The sequence below is a fragment of the Megalops cyprinoides genome, chromosome 3, assembly GCF_013368585.1.
Source record: "Megalops cyprinoides isolate fMegCyp1 chromosome 3, fMegCyp1.pri, whole genome shotgun sequence".
Lineage (NCBI taxonomy): Eukaryota > Metazoa > Chordata > Actinopteri > Elopiformes > Megalopidae > Megalops > Megalops cyprinoides.
Genome location: NC_050585.1, coordinates 6,967,726 through 6,988,195, shown reverse-complemented (window position 1 = coordinate 6,988,195; position 20,470 = coordinate 6,967,726). Strand labels below are relative to the sequence as shown.

Here is a 20,470-nt window from a genome sequence, read left to right as displayed (position 1 = left end):
ACTTATTTGTAAGTATTTGAAGTTTCAAATGGCCTGATCAGCACTGTCCCTTTAACTACTTCTCACATACTACAGCATCATTTAGATTAATTTATAAGGCAGGCACAGCTATAATTATTACTACTGTTGTTGTTGATTTTGTTTACATTGTTATCAGTGTAATTTAACACAGTGCTTGAAATGCACACTTAGGCATATACATACATAGGTGTATCTTTAGAAGACAGAAGGTAGCAGAAGATTACACATCTGGGGAGCAAGACCAGATTATACCAAATACACTGAAATATACAGTAATTTAAGACGTAACTGCAAACAGTGGAGCGTTTCACATCCTCTGTTATAACCTGACAACGTTCTTTATTAATACATAAATAAATTATAAACGTCCCTGTTTATGACCATTCAGAAAATCTTATTACAAAGTATAATTTACATATTGTTAACTTTGTTGATCATGACAACCAAGACCAGTGTCTGCCCACTTCTTGGTACAATCTACAGAGGGGAACAATGTTCACTTTAGTTTTAATTAAGCAAGCTTCACTGACAGGATTTCCCAAATGAGGTAATAAGCATAAAAAGGTGACGTGATCAAAAACTTTTAAAAATGCCTCTCAAGCACACTTTTGCCAAACTTGGAAGTGTAGATTTTTGTTTGGTCTCAGTATATTAATTAGTCCAGCACTGTTAAAAATTTCCATTATTACATTTTAGTGGGTCGTCTTGATTGTAACCTAAAAATAATTTTCAACTTTTGTTCGTTTGCTGCCACAGCACTCACTGTCTCCACTAAACTCACCAAGTTAGGGGAAACATTCAAGGGAAACATTCAAGTTAATTAAATGCAGAATTGACTTCAGTCAACCCTGTTACGTTTCACTCTATCCATGTAAAAAAAAAAAAAAAACTGAACAGAAACTTGTGGACCATGCCTGAAGAACATACGCTGGTCCATAATATTACTGCCTCTTCACTGTTGCTGGTAGCACTGCAATATAGCTAAATAATACTATTAATCAAGGTTAGACATCCAGGATTTCATTCTAGTTTAACCCACTAATGCTGACTGACCCAACAATAAATTTCAAGATTGTAACTCCTGTTATCTACATTTTTAATTCTGATCCATCAATGTGTTATAACAACATTGATAAAGTAAATCAAGTCATTTCAGATGACATTTTCTGTGTACAGAGGACTAAATTCCTATCTGATATGGGTCATTTTTGCTGGATTGTTGTCACTTATCAATAATGGCATTCATACTATCATTAATATTCAGAGCTGACAGTTGGGTTATCTTCAATATGAAGATTTGGAAAACATGCCTTTCAAAAGGATGTTAACAAGGATGGGGAAAGGATAAATAAAGAATAAAAGTGTCATACTGATATGAGCTCCACCACAAGTGAATTTAATACACAAAACATACCTAAGCCAACTTGCAAGTGGTTTCCGGGTGAAAATACCCCTTCCTTTACAACAGAGACTCTCACTGTTGGGTGCTCTAGTTTGTCTATAGCCAGCACAATCATTGGTGTGGATCTGCAAAGAAATAACATACCATTAAATTTAATGAACAAACTCAATACCACTGAATTTATTACTTCAGATGAACATTGGCCGTCCTGATAGAAAACACCTGTGTAGACATTTTAGCGCTATTCAATGGTTGTTCAGCGCAAAAATAACAGATCAGTTTAAAGTCCTCCAATTCAAAGCAGTTTTATTTTACTGTTCAATGACTAGTTGATTTTCATGAGATAAAACAACTAATTGTGCACATTTCCATCATTTTCGAGACAGACAAACCATTTCTAGAGCATGATGCAGTTGTGGACAGCACCCTTTACTGACCAAGAGGCTTGACGAAAACAAGCACTTTTGCTACTGGGGTGGTGCAAGGCAGACATGATGGGTCCATTACAGAGCAGTGTTTCCCACACATAGACTTTACTTGGGCGGGCCGCCCAGGTATATTAACTGCTGCCAAACTATATTTGGCAGCCCATTTTAGCATTTCTTATTTTTACTTTTTTATACGTCCAAGAGAATGATACCATCCACTAGGGGTGTAACGGTTCTGAAACCGAAACCGAAACCGCGATACAAACGTCCACGGTCTCGTGTGCGACCCCAACCCCAACCCCAACCCGCTGCAGCTCTCATTACCATACTAATGTAACAAAACTCATTTTCCATTTCACAATTAACACTATAACACACGTAAATCACGAAGTTATTACTCTATTTAACAGGGGTGTAACAGTACACGTATTTGTACCGGACCGTTCGGTTCAGGGCACGTTGTGATTCGAGTCTAGCTTTAACCACGCATGTTACGTGCAAAACTTTTTTATGCTCTGATGGTCAGTCGACCGAAACGTTAGCGAAGTGATACGTAAGATACAGTGTGCCCTCTCTTCTACATTTCTGTGTGCGGAACTAAAAAAAAAAAAAAAAACTCAATTTCCTTTCCGATTTCATAACGGAGCCGTATGGCCGTGCTCCCAGTAGAATCTTTTTTGAAGCTTTCAGTGTCTGTTTTACATAATAATCCTATGGAGTAGACCATGTTTTCAAAAACGTCCTGAGCGTTTTTTTAACACCGTCGCCAGCGTTTTTTTCTGCAGCTCAGGGCGTTTTTTTTTTTTTCAGTTGAAAAGAAAAAAACGCCCTACGTCAAGTGCTTTTTTGACAGCTGACCAATCACAAGCAGAGTAGTGACACCTGTCGTTTCCCATAACCACCACCAAAAATGAAGAAGGTAGCGGTGGAGAGGTTAATTGTGCTAGTTTCTGAGCACAGTGAACTGTACAACATGACATAACATTCATCATAAAGAGGCCGCCTGGAGTCAAATTGGACGGATCCTAGGAGTTTCTGGAAAGTGTTGCAGAACTAACGTTAGCTAACAGGCTAGTTTTTTTAACGACAACTTCAAGCATTAAACACAAACAATGTATAGCTAGCTAGACGCTAACAATGTACATGCTACTGTTGTTATGGCAACAAAAGACGCTCTCAACTGCTTTTTGGAACAAATGCTGCCAGCGTTTTTTTAATTGAAAAAATTCTCTGGCCAGCGTTTTTCATCAAAAAAGACTAGGGCTGAAAAATTCGAAGCTTCGAAGCTTCTTTCATTGAATTGGAATTCGATTGTGAAATTAAGCATTCGATTATTAGGATGGGTGCTCAGTTGCAGTTTTAAAGTTATTGCTACTGTAATACAAAAAATTTAGATAATAAACAGTACGCCGCTTTAACATCATTTAATATAAACAATTTTGTCCATGAAACACGTTAGCACTGTATCCATGAAATATTGGAGAGAGTACATACTTTCATGCACAGAATACAAAACATTCCTGTTGTGCACTGAATTGACAGTTGTGCTCTTCATTTTGTGAACAAAAAAAAAAAAAACTGATTTTGTAGACAAAAGTAATTCTGTCCTAGGCCAGAATTTATGCTTTGTGGCACAAAATGCAGAAAGCGATATACTATCATCATTCCGTGCCATCGAATGTTCATTTCATCCACTTAACTGAAAGTATGATCTGCACGAAAGGGATTTATCACACTATTCTGTGACTCCGCAGTTACAGAAGGCATTCCGTCCACAAAAGCAAAGGCTGCCTGAACTTTCGTAGACATCAGTGTTTTGCTTAAGTACAAAATGAATTATGTTCATAGGCTACATTACTGACGGTATGATGTGCACGAAAGGGCTTTGGTCCAATACATTCCGCGAGTCAGCAGTTTACAGAATGAATTGTGTCATGAAATCGCACAGGAATAATTCCGTACACTAAAGCAAATGCTGGTTGAACTTTTGTAGACAGAACTGTTGGTTACATTCATTTGGTCACTTACGAAATTCCGAAACAACAGGCCAAAACGATGACGTCACATCACAGACATTTGAAGCTTCGTTCGAAAAGATTGGCTAAAATTCGAATGGCAAAAATGGCATTCAATACAGCCCTAAAAAAGATGCTACGTGTGAACACAGCAACTGAATTAGCACATGTTCAGTAGCGTAATGTCCTACCGTAGCGTAATCGATAGTTCATATCATTGTTCAACTGAAATCGGGCGTGTTGCTGGCAGTGCGTCGACCATGATTACTCATTTGAGACGGCATCGACCAAATGTGAATATCACCGGTACAAGGAAAAAAACAGCGGAGTGCATACACTGCTCCCGTGGCATTTAACTAAGCAACCTCTCCCTGCTGATTTAGATCGGGCAAAAGCAATAACAAACGCCATAGGTGTTTGCCTTTATGTGCATTCCTTATGTGTTCAGGAAATTATGGCCAGTTTGCCACTACATACAAGTTTGTACAAACTTATATGTTTACAAGTTAAATTCATAGTAAATGAAAAGAAATTTCATGTTTTGCATGTCTTTTTTTCACCGTACCGAAAACATACCGAACCTTGACTTCAAAACCAAGGTACGTACCAAACCGTCACTTTTGTGTACCGTTACACCCCTACCATCCACGATCGATTAACTAGTGGACAATCTCCCTTCACTCTACCCCTCCCATACCTGTTTGTTCTGCTATCACGAGAAGGGGCTACTGACAATTGTACATGCTCTGCAGAGAATCTCTCACACACACACACACACACACACACACACACACACACACACACACACACACACACACACACACACACACACACAGAGAGAGAGAGAGAGAGAGACGTTCTCTGGTATTACGTTAGAAGACGCGGACACAGTGGATATTTTACACGCACGGACCAGATAAAGCAACTCCTTTTCTCCTTATTGTGTAATTGTTCTCTGACTTTGGTAGTAGCTTTGAATTCTATCAAAGAAAGCGGCAATTATGCTGCATCGGTAGCTACAAGACTCAAGAGTGTATTCAGCACACATAACTTGGCCATTGCGCAAAATGCACAAAATTGTCCTGGCTAAACATAAGAAAGATTATAATTTGTATTCTCTGCGGGCTATGGCAGTTAGAAAGACAGACTAACTTTAGCTAAGGTTAGACTATAAATGTTTCATGCATTTACTCAGCAGATATGAGTACTCAAAAGTATTTTAAGAGAATATGGCGTGAGGAAGAGAGAAGCACAGCACCACAGATAAGTTAGCCAACGTTAGCACTTAGTGTGAAATGGCAAATATATGCATAGACCTCAATAATTACATGTGAATATTATAATAGAAATATTCAATAAATCAAAATATTGTGTTAAAGGTCACACATATTTGTTGTTTGTCACATGTAGTAGACCATTTTTGTGCCTGCACGTAATGCCGGCCCTTTCCGCCAGCTACTGCCAAAAGTACACTATATGGCCAAATGTATGTGGACACCTGACCATCACACCTATATGAGCTTATTGGACCTCCCGTTCCAAAACCATGGGCATTAATATAGAGTTGAATCCCCCCCCCCCCCTTTGCAGCTATAACAGCCTCCACTCTTCTGGGAAGGCTTTCCACAAGATTTTGGTCTGTGGGAATTTGTGCCCATTCAGCCAAAAGAGCATTTGTGAGGTCAGGCACTGATAGTGGACGAGAAGGCCTGGCTCGCAATCGTGTTCTAGTTCATCCCAAAGGTGTTCAATGGGGTTGAGGTCAGGGCTCTGTGCAGGCCACTGGAGTTCCTCCACACCAAACTCGTCAAACCATGTCTTTATGGACATTGTTTTGTGCACAGGGGCACAGTCATGCTGGAACAGGAAAGGGCCTTCCCCAAACTGTTGCCACAAAGTTGGAAGCATACAACTGCCTAAAATGTCTTTGTATGCTGTAACATTAATGTTACCCTTCACTGGAACTAAGGGGCCTAAACCCTGAAAAACAGCCCCAGACCATTCTCCCTCTTCCACCAAAATTTACAGTAGGCACTGTGCATTCTGGTAGGTAGCGCTCTCCTTTTTATGGAAAACATGTAACAATTTTCTGAATAAACTGACAAAGTTTACATATTACTTGACCTGTTCGTATGGTGTTAGATGGAAAGTGAGACACTTTCCATCATTTTCGAGAGAGACAAACCATTTCTCGAGCATGATGCAGTTGTGGATAGCACCCTTTACACAAAACTGGCAGTATAACTTGCTGGACAGATTACGGTGCAGACAAAACATTAAGAGACAAGTAAAGGACCTAGCTTTCATGTACTAATTTCAAAATTTCTAGTCGTGATCAATGTTAACTCATTCAAACAGTGATTCACAATTCTGTTAGCTAGCTAGTTCATTAGTGAAGTGATTGTTTTTGCAATCCATTTTAGTTTTGTGTTGAACAATGAAACGGATCAGCATGGGTTAATTGTCTCAATGTGTCTCTGCAGCCTACAAAAAGGATTGAGTAGCTCGTTTCTGTACATGCAACTAGCTCTAACACAGGCTCTACAATAATGCATACATTAGTCCTGATACAAAACTGAAATTATAAAACTAAAATCAAATTACTACTTATTACCCCACATAGACCAAAGACTGAACATTATTTGTTCAACACTGTTTGTGAAAACTTTTAGACAAAAAAGCGAACAACTGTATGTCATGGAAACAAACTGTCATGAAGTGCTTGATGTGTAAATTTATGAAATTATCTTTCAGGTAAAATAAAACAGCATTTTATTAAAGTCTATAAAGGGTTATCTCTGAAACACATTACATGTCATGTCAAACTGCTAATGCTGCTACAAAGAATATGATGATGACTGTAAAAGATCATTCATCTGAACAGAAAAATGGCTGAAAAGTAATTAGGCATATTCCATCCACCAGTCTCAACTGGGATACTGCACCTAATCTGCTGAACAATAACCAATTTTGCCTTGTAATCCTGTTATGCAATAACTGGTAACTGTATGTAATCAGTGCATAGACTAGACTTCAGGTCTGCTCTGCTTCAATATGAAAAACACATAGCACAGAGCACATACTTAACTATAATTAGGTAAGATGTATTTATCATTGAATGGTACAAGCTAATGAAATATAATAACCTTTAGAAAATTAAGAAAGGTCTAATTTATCTGACAGAAGACAAAAAGAAGGTATTTCTCTTTGGCTACTAAAGACTATTAACCATTTGTTACACATAATACCAGTGATACACTTGGTCTCTCAATAAAATAAGGAACTTAGTCCATACCACTTTCGACTCAGCTAAGAACAATAGAGGGAACATAATAAATTTGAATCTGTATCAAGCATCAGTGAAAATCATTATCAGTCAGTTTCCTTGTTCTCTTAAAGGCAATTTCTACTGGCTGAATCAAAATGCTAAATGATAGTACATATGGCTGTAAAAATAACCTCCATTCCTGCAAGATTTTCTGGATTGAAACACAACATAAACAGAATGCTGTGATGTATGTTCTGTATCATTTATAGTCCATAGGGTAACCTAATGTGATCTGCTACTTTTCAAAAAATCTGTGTAAGTCGATATGCAGACTTAATTAGCTAAGCTTCTTCAGGAATTTAAAAGGGGATTTAATCCTTTCACCATATCAGATTTCGTATCCCCTCATTTAAACCAAACATTGCAGCGGTCGTTACTACCTTTCACAGTAAGTTGATTCTTCTTGTTGACAGATTTCCTCAAATTCAAAAAAATAGTTCAAACTATTGTTACCTTCTTGGTAACTAGCTACAGTAAGCTGAGATGTATCAGTTTGCGAGCTCATCATATATTAATCATACCTGTGATGTACAGTTACATCACTACAAAGAGCATGGTAGTGGTAGCTATATTCCAGTATCACTGAGGCTCTTCTAGTGTCAATGTCACTGTACTTGTGGACTGAGTGAGGAGACAAGAGTCCTGATTCCCATTCAAAAATCCCTCGACATTCACATTCTTGAAGCTTGGAGTTTTCTTCCTCTTTTGTTAATGGATACAAATGGAGACAAAACCAGCCTGTGAAAACTGACTGGGTGCAAACTAGGACTGCAATCAAGTTGATATATTGCATTGCATATGAACTTCAGGGGTCCTCCCCAAAGAATGAAATAATGGCACTAGGCCATCATACTCAATCACTTGCAGCATCATATCAACTTATCTACTGTTCCATTCCCGTGAGAATTTTTGAGATGGTTTTAGCTAGAACATGCAAGGTAAAATGCGGCAATGTCGCCTTCACATTGCGTCTAATGATAATAATGAGAATGTGAAACTTACAAGATTGGTCATACATTTTTCTTAAGTACAAGAGCCAAGGACTGGATGGATGTATCGATAACGTGCATATTTTTAAATAGGTTTGTTTCCACTGGCGATCTATCAAAATGTGAGAACTCTGTGGGACTGAGTTCGACATGCAATTTTTTGGACAATGACAAAACCTACATGATACAGCAAGCCCTTGAAAAAATCAAATCAGGACTCAATAGTATTCCTCTCTGGAAGCCTACAAACCTTTGCTTCAAGCAGTAGTCTTTAATGTTTCTCTTTAATGTTAGTCTGTTGGTCTGTTGTTTCTTGACTTGTTACTGGGAATGACAAAGCCAAGGAAACAGAACTGTAAAGATCAACCCTTTTTGGAAAGCCCGTTGTTTTGGGGATCATCACGATTCCCACGAGCAGTGGGACAAATTACAAATGAACCCAGTTTCAGACGTCAGCAAACTCAAACACTGCCCAGCAAACGCAAATAAGGAACAGCATTTGCTAGCTAGCTACTGTAGTTCACCAACATAGAATCCAAACAGAATTAATTCAATTACTTTCTTCTTGCAAGCTAGCATGCTTTTGAGACATCTTTATTTCACATTAATATTACAAAGCAGAGTTGATTTGCTGGCTTACTACAGGCATCTTGTAAGAGATGGTAAATGCTTCCATCTTCTGTAACTTGACTTAGCCAGGAATATCCTGATTCTATGAAATTATGATATTTCATCTGTGTGCATATAATATATATGTAAGGCATTTAAAACATACCCTTGTATATACATACACATTCTTTTGCACACATGAATTGGAGTATTTATGTCAATCAACACATCTAAAAATTACATTTAAGTAAAATCAAGAAAACCATCCCAACAATTACATGCCAGCCTCCGCATGGGCTGCCTACATCAGAATACTGTCACACAAGACAGGTAAACCATCATGTGCAAAACATGTAGTGCTGTTATGCTGTGAAAAGGAGCTCAAGACCCTGATACTACAAACTGCCTTGAACTGTTTTGCGGTTAGTGCATGGGGTTTTACCTTTTGAATGACAGAACAGAAAGGGATAACATCTTTACAATGCAACTGTACGAAACACAAGTTGTGGATGGCAGAATGTATACTTTGTGTACAGCACTTGTGTTTTATGAGTAGGCTTAAAACAAATTGCAGTTAAGCAGACACAGGCAGTAATGTTCACCGATAATACATTTATGTCACCTGTTTACGTCCCATAAGAACTACAATTGCTAATTTGCCTCCCTGCCTCTACGCTGGAAAGTAAACCACACCTGCAAGTAATGTAATAGTAAACGTGAAGTCATAGCTATCATTAATTGAAATAAATAATATTCAAATAATTTATGAAAATGCAGGGACATCATGTAGGTTGATGATTGGCTAAAAATCCTATCCTTCAAAATGGAAAATGTGCCCTTTGGAATATCTGTAAAAAAGATTGAATAAAATACTTATATTCTAAACCTGGATTTCACACAAGATATAGCTTTACAAATATATGGCAGCAGAAAATATAACACGTAAAAGGAATTTATTGCCACACTGGGTCTGTGTGCACTGAAGGCAAACACCACTCATAATGGACTCATAATAGCCAGTGATTGCAATTTCAACTATATGCACTTTGGAAAATGAGTATCCTACTTTGGTAAATAAACAGCATCTGAGATGCTTATAAATAAATTCAAATTAATAATAAGGATGATATTTGTTCATCAAATGAATTTTAGCACTTTTTTAAAAATGCATTTCATTGTATCTTTATAAATATATTAGTCCAAAGTAAACATCAAGGTTAGGATCAACTCCTATGTGTGTGCGCGTGCGCGCTTATATGAAATGTGCGCGCGCACACACACACACACAGAAAATTATTTTGAGCACAGCTAGCTAACTACATGATAGTCGAATAGTTTGCTAGTTAACTATAAACTACAAGGAAATAGTTGTGTTATTTACAAGCCAGCTAGCTAGCTAGATCAAGACAAATAGTGATATATACCTACATTAGTTTCTATTCAATCTCTGAATATGGTTTTTGCTTATCAGCATATTCTGCAAGTTAAAAACCATACAAACTGTGAAGCAAACTGCTGGCAATAAGTCACCAAAAAAAAATATAACCAGCTCCTTAGCTACACAGATTTGGCTTTAAGGATGAATAGTTATTTTGATACCATAACTAGCGAACAAGCCGACTAGCAGTTTTATCAATTTGATGATGTATGTTCTTTCTGTATTGCAGTGATACCATGCAAAACACATAAGACTGAACGTGTGTAGTTGCTAAAATTTAAGCAACAGAGCAAACTGCAAAACTGGTTAGAAAATAGAGAACACAACACAAAGAGCCATCAAAAGAAAACAATATGTTAGCAATGAAAGCATTTCATAAAGAACCTCACCAAAATGGCAAGATGACTAGCTAGTTTGTAAATTAAACATAACAAAACACTGTAAACACGGCTGGCATTCTTTTGGTCAGAATGTCTGCATTACCATCAAGAAAAGGATCACCCACTCACGTTTTTAAAATCAGAACTGAGGAAATGGCAGTGGATCCTTGTTTTGTTTAGTTGTTGTGCTGTCAACTGCTGTCTCATATTTAAAACAGTTGATTATTCACTTATGTGAGGGGCAGGTTGCCCTGTATTCAAAATTTTACTTATGGTTTTCCAAACAACCTATTTCTCAGAGACCAAAAGGGAGGAAATTTCAACAACAGTCCAAGACTCAAGGACTACTTTCAGCACCAAGGGATGCTAACGTGCATCTGGTTACTTTCTTGGGGGGGGGGGTGCGCGCTGTATGACGGGACGTATTTTCCACCATTTGGAGAGAGAACTATTACTTTCAAATGCAGAAAAGGCAGGCAGATTCAGGAAATGGAAAAAAAAGATAAAAGAACAACCTTCCAAGAGGAGGAACCAAAAAATTTTCCAAAGTCATTTCCAATGACACAAAAATGAGATTAAATTTTTTTCTAATACACACAGCTTCCCAGTGAAAGCAGACATCCTCCATAATTTTAACAATTGTTTAACATGAACCAAGTACCACCTTCCCTAGCCTTAAGCCTGTCTGGTCTCCAAGCACGTTGCCATAGTCACTCTCTCTGAAATGACACTCAAACTTTGGTCTCAGATTCACTTTAGACCGTTACTAAACCTTAGCAAGCTTAGTATTCCATGTAGTTTTTCATCAGTTTTAAATTTAGCACAAATATTTACTGCCATTTTTTAAATACTTCCAGGACTTGCTACTTACTTTTAAATGTGGTTGTTGCATTGGGCAACTGGTCATCAGTTTTGGTTTGCCTGAATGAACAATATGGTTGCCATGTGTTAACAATAACCCCCAAGCCCCAAAACTATAAACTGCTGACAAGAGAACACTCGACTGAATCAGTTTGTCAGATTGATAAGTTCAGCTGTGGTTTTTACTTTTATTGCAAACTTTAGGTTCTTCTCTTTGGGTACTGTTTAGAAGCTATGAAACAAGTATATCCAGTTGTCTCTACTGTTTCTGGGAAAGAAAATTGGATGCTTGAGTATTTCTCAAATCTCTTCTTTACAACAGAAATTAAAATCAAAAGATAGCAAGGTTTTATGAATGTCAGTTTCTTTTTTTCAGATGACAAGTCTACGTATTGCAATGGTGAGTGATGATATTGTAGAAGTCAGCTACTACTGTAAGGCGTTCTACAGGGGAAACCGTAATATGTAGATAGAAGACAGAATAGTTTATAGTTTTGTTTTTTTTTTTTTTTTGAATTTTTTTTGGTTGCCCTGGGCAACTGGGCAACCATTAATGTTGAGCCCTGATTTCTAAATCCGTCCTTAGGATTTGGCAACAATTTTGGCAATTGCTGCTGGTCTGCAAGGTTAGAAAAGACTTACCATAACTCCAGAACATTGAATATTTCTGTCAAGCAACCTTGCTATAATTATTCTGTTGTTTTTCACGGCAGCTATTTGCAGACCCGCTTGCTCTTGCCACAGCAAAAGTATTTGGCCACACCTGTTTTTCAGGGTTTGGGCTAGGCCCCTTATCTCCAGTGAAGGGCAATCTTAATGCTTCAGCATACAAAGACATTTTGGACAATGCTATGCTTCCAACTTTGTGGCAACAGTTTGGGGAAGACCCTTTTCTGTTCCAACATGACTGTGCCCCCAGTGCACAAAGCAAGGACTATAAAGACATGGTTTGATGAGTTTGGTGAGGAAGAACTTGACTGGCCCACACAGAGCCCTGACCTCAACCCCATCCAGCATCTTGGATTGGAGCATCTCTTGAATTGGAACGGAGATTGCAAGCCAGGCCTTCTCGTCCAACATCAGTGCCTGACCTGATAAATGCTCTATAGAATGAATGGACACAAACTCCCACAGAAACACTCCAAAATCTTGTGGAAAGCCTTCCAAGAAGAGTGGAAGCTGTGATAGCTGCAAAAGGGGGACCAACTCCATATTAAAGTATATGTATTTGAATACAATATCATTACAATGTAATGGTCAGGCGTCCGAATACTTTTGTCCATATAGTGTACTTTAACTTTGGTGCTGGCATATTTTACACTGTCTTATTTCAAAGTGCTCTCCCTGCATTTTGCAGCAGTTCTAAAGGAAACACCAACAGCTTACATCAAACAGCTATTTTTGTTGGCATGTTGCATTACTGAATGGTTATTTTTCATCGGCTTTTGGCAGTCCCTCACTGCACCTGAGACCCAACACTAAACAGGAATCGGTGAAAATATCAAGACCGCTTGATATCCACTCAAAGGCTCTGAAAGAAGCTGTTATCACTCACAGGACCTGACACACTACACAATCCAAGGTGTTAAGGCGATGTACATTTTCAGCTTACACACACTGAATTTAAACAAGAATTGTAGGAAAGTCATATCAAAATAGGAGGGGCAACTGAAAATGCCAAACTAGGGCTAAAATTCCAATGTGTGTACAAAACATTAATGACTAGCTGACTGAGAAGTTCCTCCAAAGTAATGACTGACACTAAGCTTTGTGTATTAAAAGTAACATGAGTATTGGGAAGGGGCTACTTTTTATTTTAGATAGACTTCTTGAGGGATCTCAAATGCAACCAGCCTCCTACTGTGAAGTGGATGTACTTTATGCCCAAGAATGCATCTTCTGCAGAACCTATTTGCCTATGCTCGCCTCCAGGCGAGGACTACAATTGATTGACTTTCCTTTGAGAAGGTTTCACATTAGCCATAATGCACACTTTCAGAAACTAGAGAATAAAACAAACTGTATAAGAAAACAACTACTTTTCATTTTCAAACAGAATTCTTCATTTGTTTTTGGAATAAGTAATGTAAAGCAGACAGACAAGTCAGACAAGCAGAGTATATTCAGTAATAATTTTACCAAAAGCTTTTAACCATGACAACAGCAGTAACACTGTTAATACAGGTTTTGCAGTTTGTGATGCTGTGAAGCAGGGTTGTGTGATGTGGGAGGGCAGTGTGATGCACCACTTTTCTGCACTGTGTTGTGCTGAGGGTCACGACTCAAAGAGTCACTCCACTCTGTTTACAGACTCCCTCTCCCACACTGACTCAAGCGGCCCATCCCCCCGGCAACAACCAGCTGCCATCCCCGAGCTTTCTCTTGGTAACTGCTGGCTTTGAAATAGAAACGGCTTGTTAGGTTTGTTTGGTGACGAGGCAAGTGTAGGAAGAGAACTGAATTCAATTAAGTGTTGCAGAGGACAGCAGTCTGCAAATACCAAAATCACAGAATTTGCAACAAAAGGTGACAGAATCCCTAGTATTATTTAATACCGCTGGAAATACTGTACATTGGCCTGCTGGAAATAGTGTAGTGCTATTGTTCTGGCTACCCACATATTATTTATTATTAATATTTTAATATTTTGTCATGGATGAAGCGTAAATCAGTCTAATTATGATTAAGTCACCATTTTAATATTGGCAATCATTTTGGTCATAAAACCTACCTTCTGTTTATATTTCTGGTAGAGATGCAAATAGAACATGACTGCAAACAAATCTGGCTTTTTCCCCCATTAACTTTCATTCTCCATTTACAAGAGTTCACAGTATGGCAAGAATTCAGTCACTGATCTGGGCCTTGAATTTTACACTGTGCTCTCTTTCAAACCATTTCATCCATCTGGCCATACAGGCCAGAGCTCAACACAGATTATTTCATAAAAAAACGATTCTACTGGATAATTCCATGTAGTTAATTACTAAAGCCTGATCATCCCATCAGGCCGTAAAATTGTTTTTTTTTTTTTTTTTTTTACTTCAAGTACCTTGCTATGTCAGCTAGTGCAAATAATGTTTTTGCTTAAAATGTTCAGAATTTCCAATAATATTTGATGGTCAAATCTGTTACAATTGATAGCCATAAATGATCCACTGCTAACGTTATTAAAAGATTCCTTCACTTGCTTTGTGTAGGCTAAAAACTGTAGCCTACATCTCCCACATTTAATAAAGAGTCTGATACCTAGACTGCGTCACTGTGTGAAACTTATACACTGTGCTACAACAGAATCCTTTAAATTGTGTATGCATGTGTCATAATCTGAGGAACTGTTGGCAATTTGAGCAATATGGTGCTGCTCAGCGGTGCTACCCCAAGAGTAGGGCTGCAACTAACGACTATTTTGATAATTGGATAATCTACCAATTATTGAAACGAATAATCGACTATTCGGATTATGACTCGCACAATTAGGCTACTCAGTGGCTCTTATTTATCTATTGGCTTTTAAATTTAGCTTGTGGTTGTTTTAGGCATTTGCTAACTGACAATAAATACAATAAAGATGAGAACTTCATTCAAAAATACATCTTTTAATGAATGGTTACTAGGACTAATTCAGTGACGGCAGTTGCTTGCTGGGGAGTACAAGTCTGCTTCCTTTGAAGAAAGCCATCCATGGTAGCATTACGAGATCGAATAAACCCATAACTTGTTCAAATTAATTTGAATGCAACCCACACTGGGCACGCACGCATAGACACGAGTAATCTTTCACAATTTAGAAAGTATCAAATTCTCCAGTGTTCTCTAAACTTGTGCACTTGGCAGCAACACTATCTCAAGCCATAAATGTCGCCATGACAAGGATGCAACATTTAAGCAGAGAATTTCTAAATAGCAGACAGGTTCTGTGTATCGTATTAGTTGCCCTATAGGCTGTAATTGTACAAATCTGATAGTATTGCATCCTCAAACAGACCTTACTCTCAGCTGAGAACTGTCTCATTGTGGAACTGTACACATCCTGTCCCCGTACTGTCGCTGTACCTACTGTATGCACTTTTGTAAGTCGCTTTGGATAAAAGCGTCTGCTAAATAAATAAATGTAAATGTTCTGGTTTAACATTGTAAAGTTAGGGTACATTTGGAATGTGAACAGGATCATTGTGAGTAATAGGTTATTTGCTATACTGTATGTTCAATGTCATTAATAATTTATTGATCAAGAGAAAATGCATTTCAAAATAAAAACCTTTCCAGCTCATAACATGGCTTTTAATACTAACATTAGCTATGCTAGCTACCAAACTAACTTAACGAGACAAGTCTGCATCATACAGAGAGCCAAAGTGCCACCTCCTCAGATGCTCGAGCATAACTGATGTGCTTCCATGCCAGGCAAGGTCAGGTTTGCAAATGTTGCAATTCACAACCTTCTTGGCAGAGTTAACCCTTTCGCGCGTACAGTCACATGGGTGTGATTAGCCTTTTAGCACGTATGCTAGCACCGCTGCGATTAGAACACGAGATTGGAAAAAATTCTAGCTAATTTTAGCTTTGAGGAAACCACAATTTAACGTTAAATATAGCAAATGCGGCAGTGAAAACTATGAGAAGCTTAATAACGCCAATGAAAACATAACGAACCATATAATGTAACACGTGTGCTACATAGCATAAAATAAGTTACATGCAAAAGGGTTAAGAGTGAAACGCTGCCACACTTTTGAGGTCTTGAAGGTGTTGCCATCTCTATTGTTCACTCCAGTAAAGCAACGTAGCTTAGGCTACATGTCTGAGCATTCAGAGTCCGCACAAAAAACATGATCAAACGACAATTAAACTCGTTGGCAACTAATTTGGTCATGGATTTTAGGTGACTACGTCTATTATTCGTTGTACCCCTACCCAAGAGTAGGCTAAAGTATAAAACACTACTAAAGGACACACACAATTCCCAACCATATCTAACAAGCCATAGTCTGATAAGTACATCTTCAGATTCTATCCAGTATGTATTGTTCTAAATGAAGGAAACTCTGAGCTTTGTGGTTTGTGGAAAGAGGACGGTTGTTGGGAGGAATTACACTAGGTTCCATTTCACTCCATGTCTTTCAACCACTGACAGTGGTAAAATACCAACAAAAAATCTAAATAAAGACAAGAAAAGACAACTTAAATGTTTTTCTGCATCACACTGCACTGTTAGGTAGATGATCTAGAGAATTACATTAATGATAATAAATGGTCATCGTGTGGACTTTTGGACTTTTCCCTCTAGCATTTCCTTAGCCGTTTATTCTCTGGATTCTAGGAGAACGTCACCAGAGGTCGTGCACTACACTAGGTCATAAATTATGTATAAGGAAGATACATCACAGACACTGGCTGTGATTGAATTCAGTTTCAACAAGCACACAGTTTTAAGGCAACGTCAAATGCAGGCTTGGATAGAGTGTAAACATATAAAAAACTATTTGCTGGAAGAGCAACACTGAAATATTTAGGTTTACAAAACAATCAGTGACAGCTTTTGATTTTTTGGAAAATTATGTCCTGTCCTTGTGCAAATCTGGCTCCATTCTATGAAGCTGCTTTTGCCTTCCTGTATAATAAACCATATTGAACCAGGCTTAGATTTATGCTTTTAACTTGTGTAAATTAAAATGTAATCTGAACCACTTCTGAGTATGTATAGAATCATTTTAATAAGCAAAATGTGTGAAAGTGTTTGAGATCAGTTTTAAAAGCAAGAGTGTAAAAGGCCAAAAATGTTTTGAAAATTACACAGAATTTTGTTAAGATCAGCCAGGGGTTTCGGCAGTATAGTCAATGAAAATTTAACAAGTCCTGATTCAGCAAGTCAGCAATGGCTTTAGAGCCTGTTAAATAATGTCATGCCATGTCAATGACATTACAATCATTCAAAAAAAAAAGTTTCTAAAAAAAAAAAAAAGGTTTGATGTTGACATATCATAGTTCACACACATTCTTCTGAGGGGGCATTCTTTCCCAAACACTTCAGAAACAGCTGTGTTTTGTTTTTGATAATCTATGACCTTTAACCTAATAAAGATGACCCAAATAGAGTGCTACACATGATGGAATCTTAGGGGGATTTAAGTAGCTGAATGCAAAATCATGACACCTACAATGAGTTAGGAAAGTATGGTGTAGCTATCTCATCAATGACTTATTTGCAATACTGTACTGAACAGTTTGGTATAACAATACTCACAGCCTGCAAGACCACAACAAAAGCACTACCATCCTTCCTCATTGGTGGTTGAAAGTGTCCCATTTACATAGTTAGAGAGCATAGTATAGTTTCCATTTCTTTTCATTACTGATTACAGTGGCCTTCAGAGTTGAAACCAGCTGCAAGTGCTGACTAGCAAAAAAACATTAATGGTATATGATTTCACACGATGGCAGGCTTAAACCACTGCATGCTAGCTAGTGTAAATAGCGTTCTGTTTGTGAGATTTCCAGCAATATTATTTCAACAACAGTGCCAGTGATGACCAGAGTTTGGCCAGGATTCTACTGGGCGCTATGTTAAATAGCACAAAGCCAGCGCATACTACAAGATTCAATGAACTTGGATGGGGAATTCACACACTAAACAGTTAAGTTTTTAATCTGTAAATGTCCTTGTGTTCATCTTCCTTGCATACTAAGCATAAGACAAAATGCTGTAATTTCAAACTGTGAAATCAGAAAATGACAAAATCTTTTGTGGCCCTGAGAAAATACCTGAAAATCAAGTTACCACCTGACAGACTAAGATTAAGAACTGGCAAGAATGTAATATACTTTAATTTTTAAAATATCATGTCAACTGAATTTTGAATTGTTTTACTTGTTCTGTCAATTGGCCCTCACCAGTGCTGTGACAAAAGTACTCTATAAAAACAATTCATTCCGATGAGTTCTCCCATTGGTCAGTATTCCAGTTGTGGCCATATTCCCCAATATTTCATGGGTAAATGGAATTGTCATTTCACATCATTCTAATATCGCTGTGTATTGACACACATAAATATTGTAATGGATCCATTCCACATCACCAAGAGTTAAGTTACTGAAGCTGGACACTTTTACCACCTCTTTCGAGATTTGAGTAGTTCTTGTAGTTAGCCAGCAGCTAAATTCTTCTGTGTAACATTAATAACCCATAACATTATCTAAATGATCCTGCTGGATTCGCTAACTAGCTTGTTCACTGGCTAGGTAGTGAATACAGCACCATCATTTAGGTAATGTTACAGACTAAGCATCATAACAAGCTTGGTTCAATTTTTATTGACTGTTTCATGTAATGAAAGCAGTTTCATGTACAGCTTTTTGATTTTGCTACTCGTCTTACCTTATACACTCTAGCTAAGAAGCATTTAGTTAATCATACCTGATGCAAGAGCGCACCTCCAGTTTTCCGGGGCCATGTAAAATGCTTCCGGGGGAAAAAACACCACTCATATCTATTCAACGTTGATATCACAGCAACAGCACTATGCTGCTTCCATGTGACAGACAGAAACACATGGCTACAAAGATAAAGAGTGAAAACATAGGCTATGCGTTTTTCAAAGCTAATAGGTAAGTTAACTAACATATAGATACAAGTGATATTTTTCTGCCCCGGAAGCATTTCACTGAACTTTGGAGGTGTGCTCCCGCATCAGGTATGACTAAAGGGAAAAAACATACAGGAAGAAACATAACGCCACATACCGGGGATAGCTGTTATTGCGCTAAAAAGAGCTATGCGACATACTGCGACGGCTATATCACAAAGCCCTAGTTTAAACTGTCTCATTTATTACTGCATGGCTACACTTGACATCTACTATGCATACGGTTACTGCCATAACAGTTTTTATGCTATACGGTAAAGTATGGCTAACCAGAACTAGCCAGCAACAATACAGGTGCATCTCAAAAAATTAGAATATCATGGAAAAGTTCTTTTTTTGTAATTAATTAATGAATAATTCAAGAAATGAAACTTTCATATATTCTAGATTCATTACATGTAAAGTGAAATATTTCAAGCCTTTTTTTGTTTTAATTTCGATTATGGCTTACAGGTCATGAAAATCAAAAATCCAGTATCTCAAATTATTAGAATATTTCGTAAGATCAATAAAAAAAGGATTTACAATGTTCCAGTTCTGAAAAGTATGTTCATTTATGCACTCAATACTTGGTCAGGGCTCCTTTAGCACAAATTACTGCATCAGTGCAGCGTGGCATGGAGGCGATCAGCCCGTGGTGTTACTGAAGCCCAGGTTGCTTTGATAGCGGCCTTCAGCTCATCTGTATTGTTGGGTCGGGTGTTTCTCATCTTTCTTTTGACAATAGTCCATAGATTCTCTACGGGGTTCAGGTCAGGCGAGTTGGCTGGCCAATCAAGCACAGTAATATCTAGGGCTGGACCCCAATATTCGGCTATTCGGATATTCGTTCATTGGGTAGGTATTCGGTTTTCAATTTTGAGATTCGGATCGGTTTTTGTTTTTTTTTTTGCTAAAAGTAGGCGAACTATAAAATACATTTTGCCAGCACATTCTTGTACTATATTTATACTTTTTAATTGCACTGTTAAAATGTGGAATTATATACAACCTCATTTTGGGCGCCTGACATCCCTCTCACTCACAGCAGTTGAACGTCACGGTGATGGGAAAGTAGCCAGCGATCACCTAGTTCCTACTCTGGGACTCGAACAGAGGGCTTAATGGTTTCGACCGACCCCTAGCTAAATTTGTCACCCTGGAAGGATACTAGCTGCAATGATGTCATGCTTCTCTCTGCTTCCAGTGGGGCGTGAGACCATTTTTAAAAACCGCGGCTCCGTAGGCAGTGACGGTTATGAGTGTGTAGGATGGGTTAAATGCAGAGGACAAATTTCGTTTCAACGTAGGCCTATGCGACTACTGAGAAACGACAATAAAGAAATTATAAATAAATATAAATCTTATAAATAT

The 20,470-nt window shown here is 38.0% G+C and overlaps 1 protein-coding gene across 3 annotated transcripts in view; it reads right to left on the bottom strand.

Moving 5' to 3' along the window:
- Positions 1–20,470, bottom strand: part of dyrk1aa (dual-specificity tyrosine-(Y)-phosphorylation regulated kinase 1A, a) — a 51,685-nt gene that overhangs the window by 18,231 nt on the left and 12,984 nt on the right. For 2 of the 3 annotated variants that reach the window (XM_036524432.1, XM_036524433.1), the window contains exon 2: positions 1,436–1,548. The exons of the other annotated variant lie outside the window; for it this stretch is intronic. The gene's annotated coding sequence lies outside the window, so the exon portion shown is untranslated. The remainder of the gene's footprint in view (positions 1–1,435; positions 1,549–20,470) is intronic. 3 annotated transcript variants of the gene reach the window in all.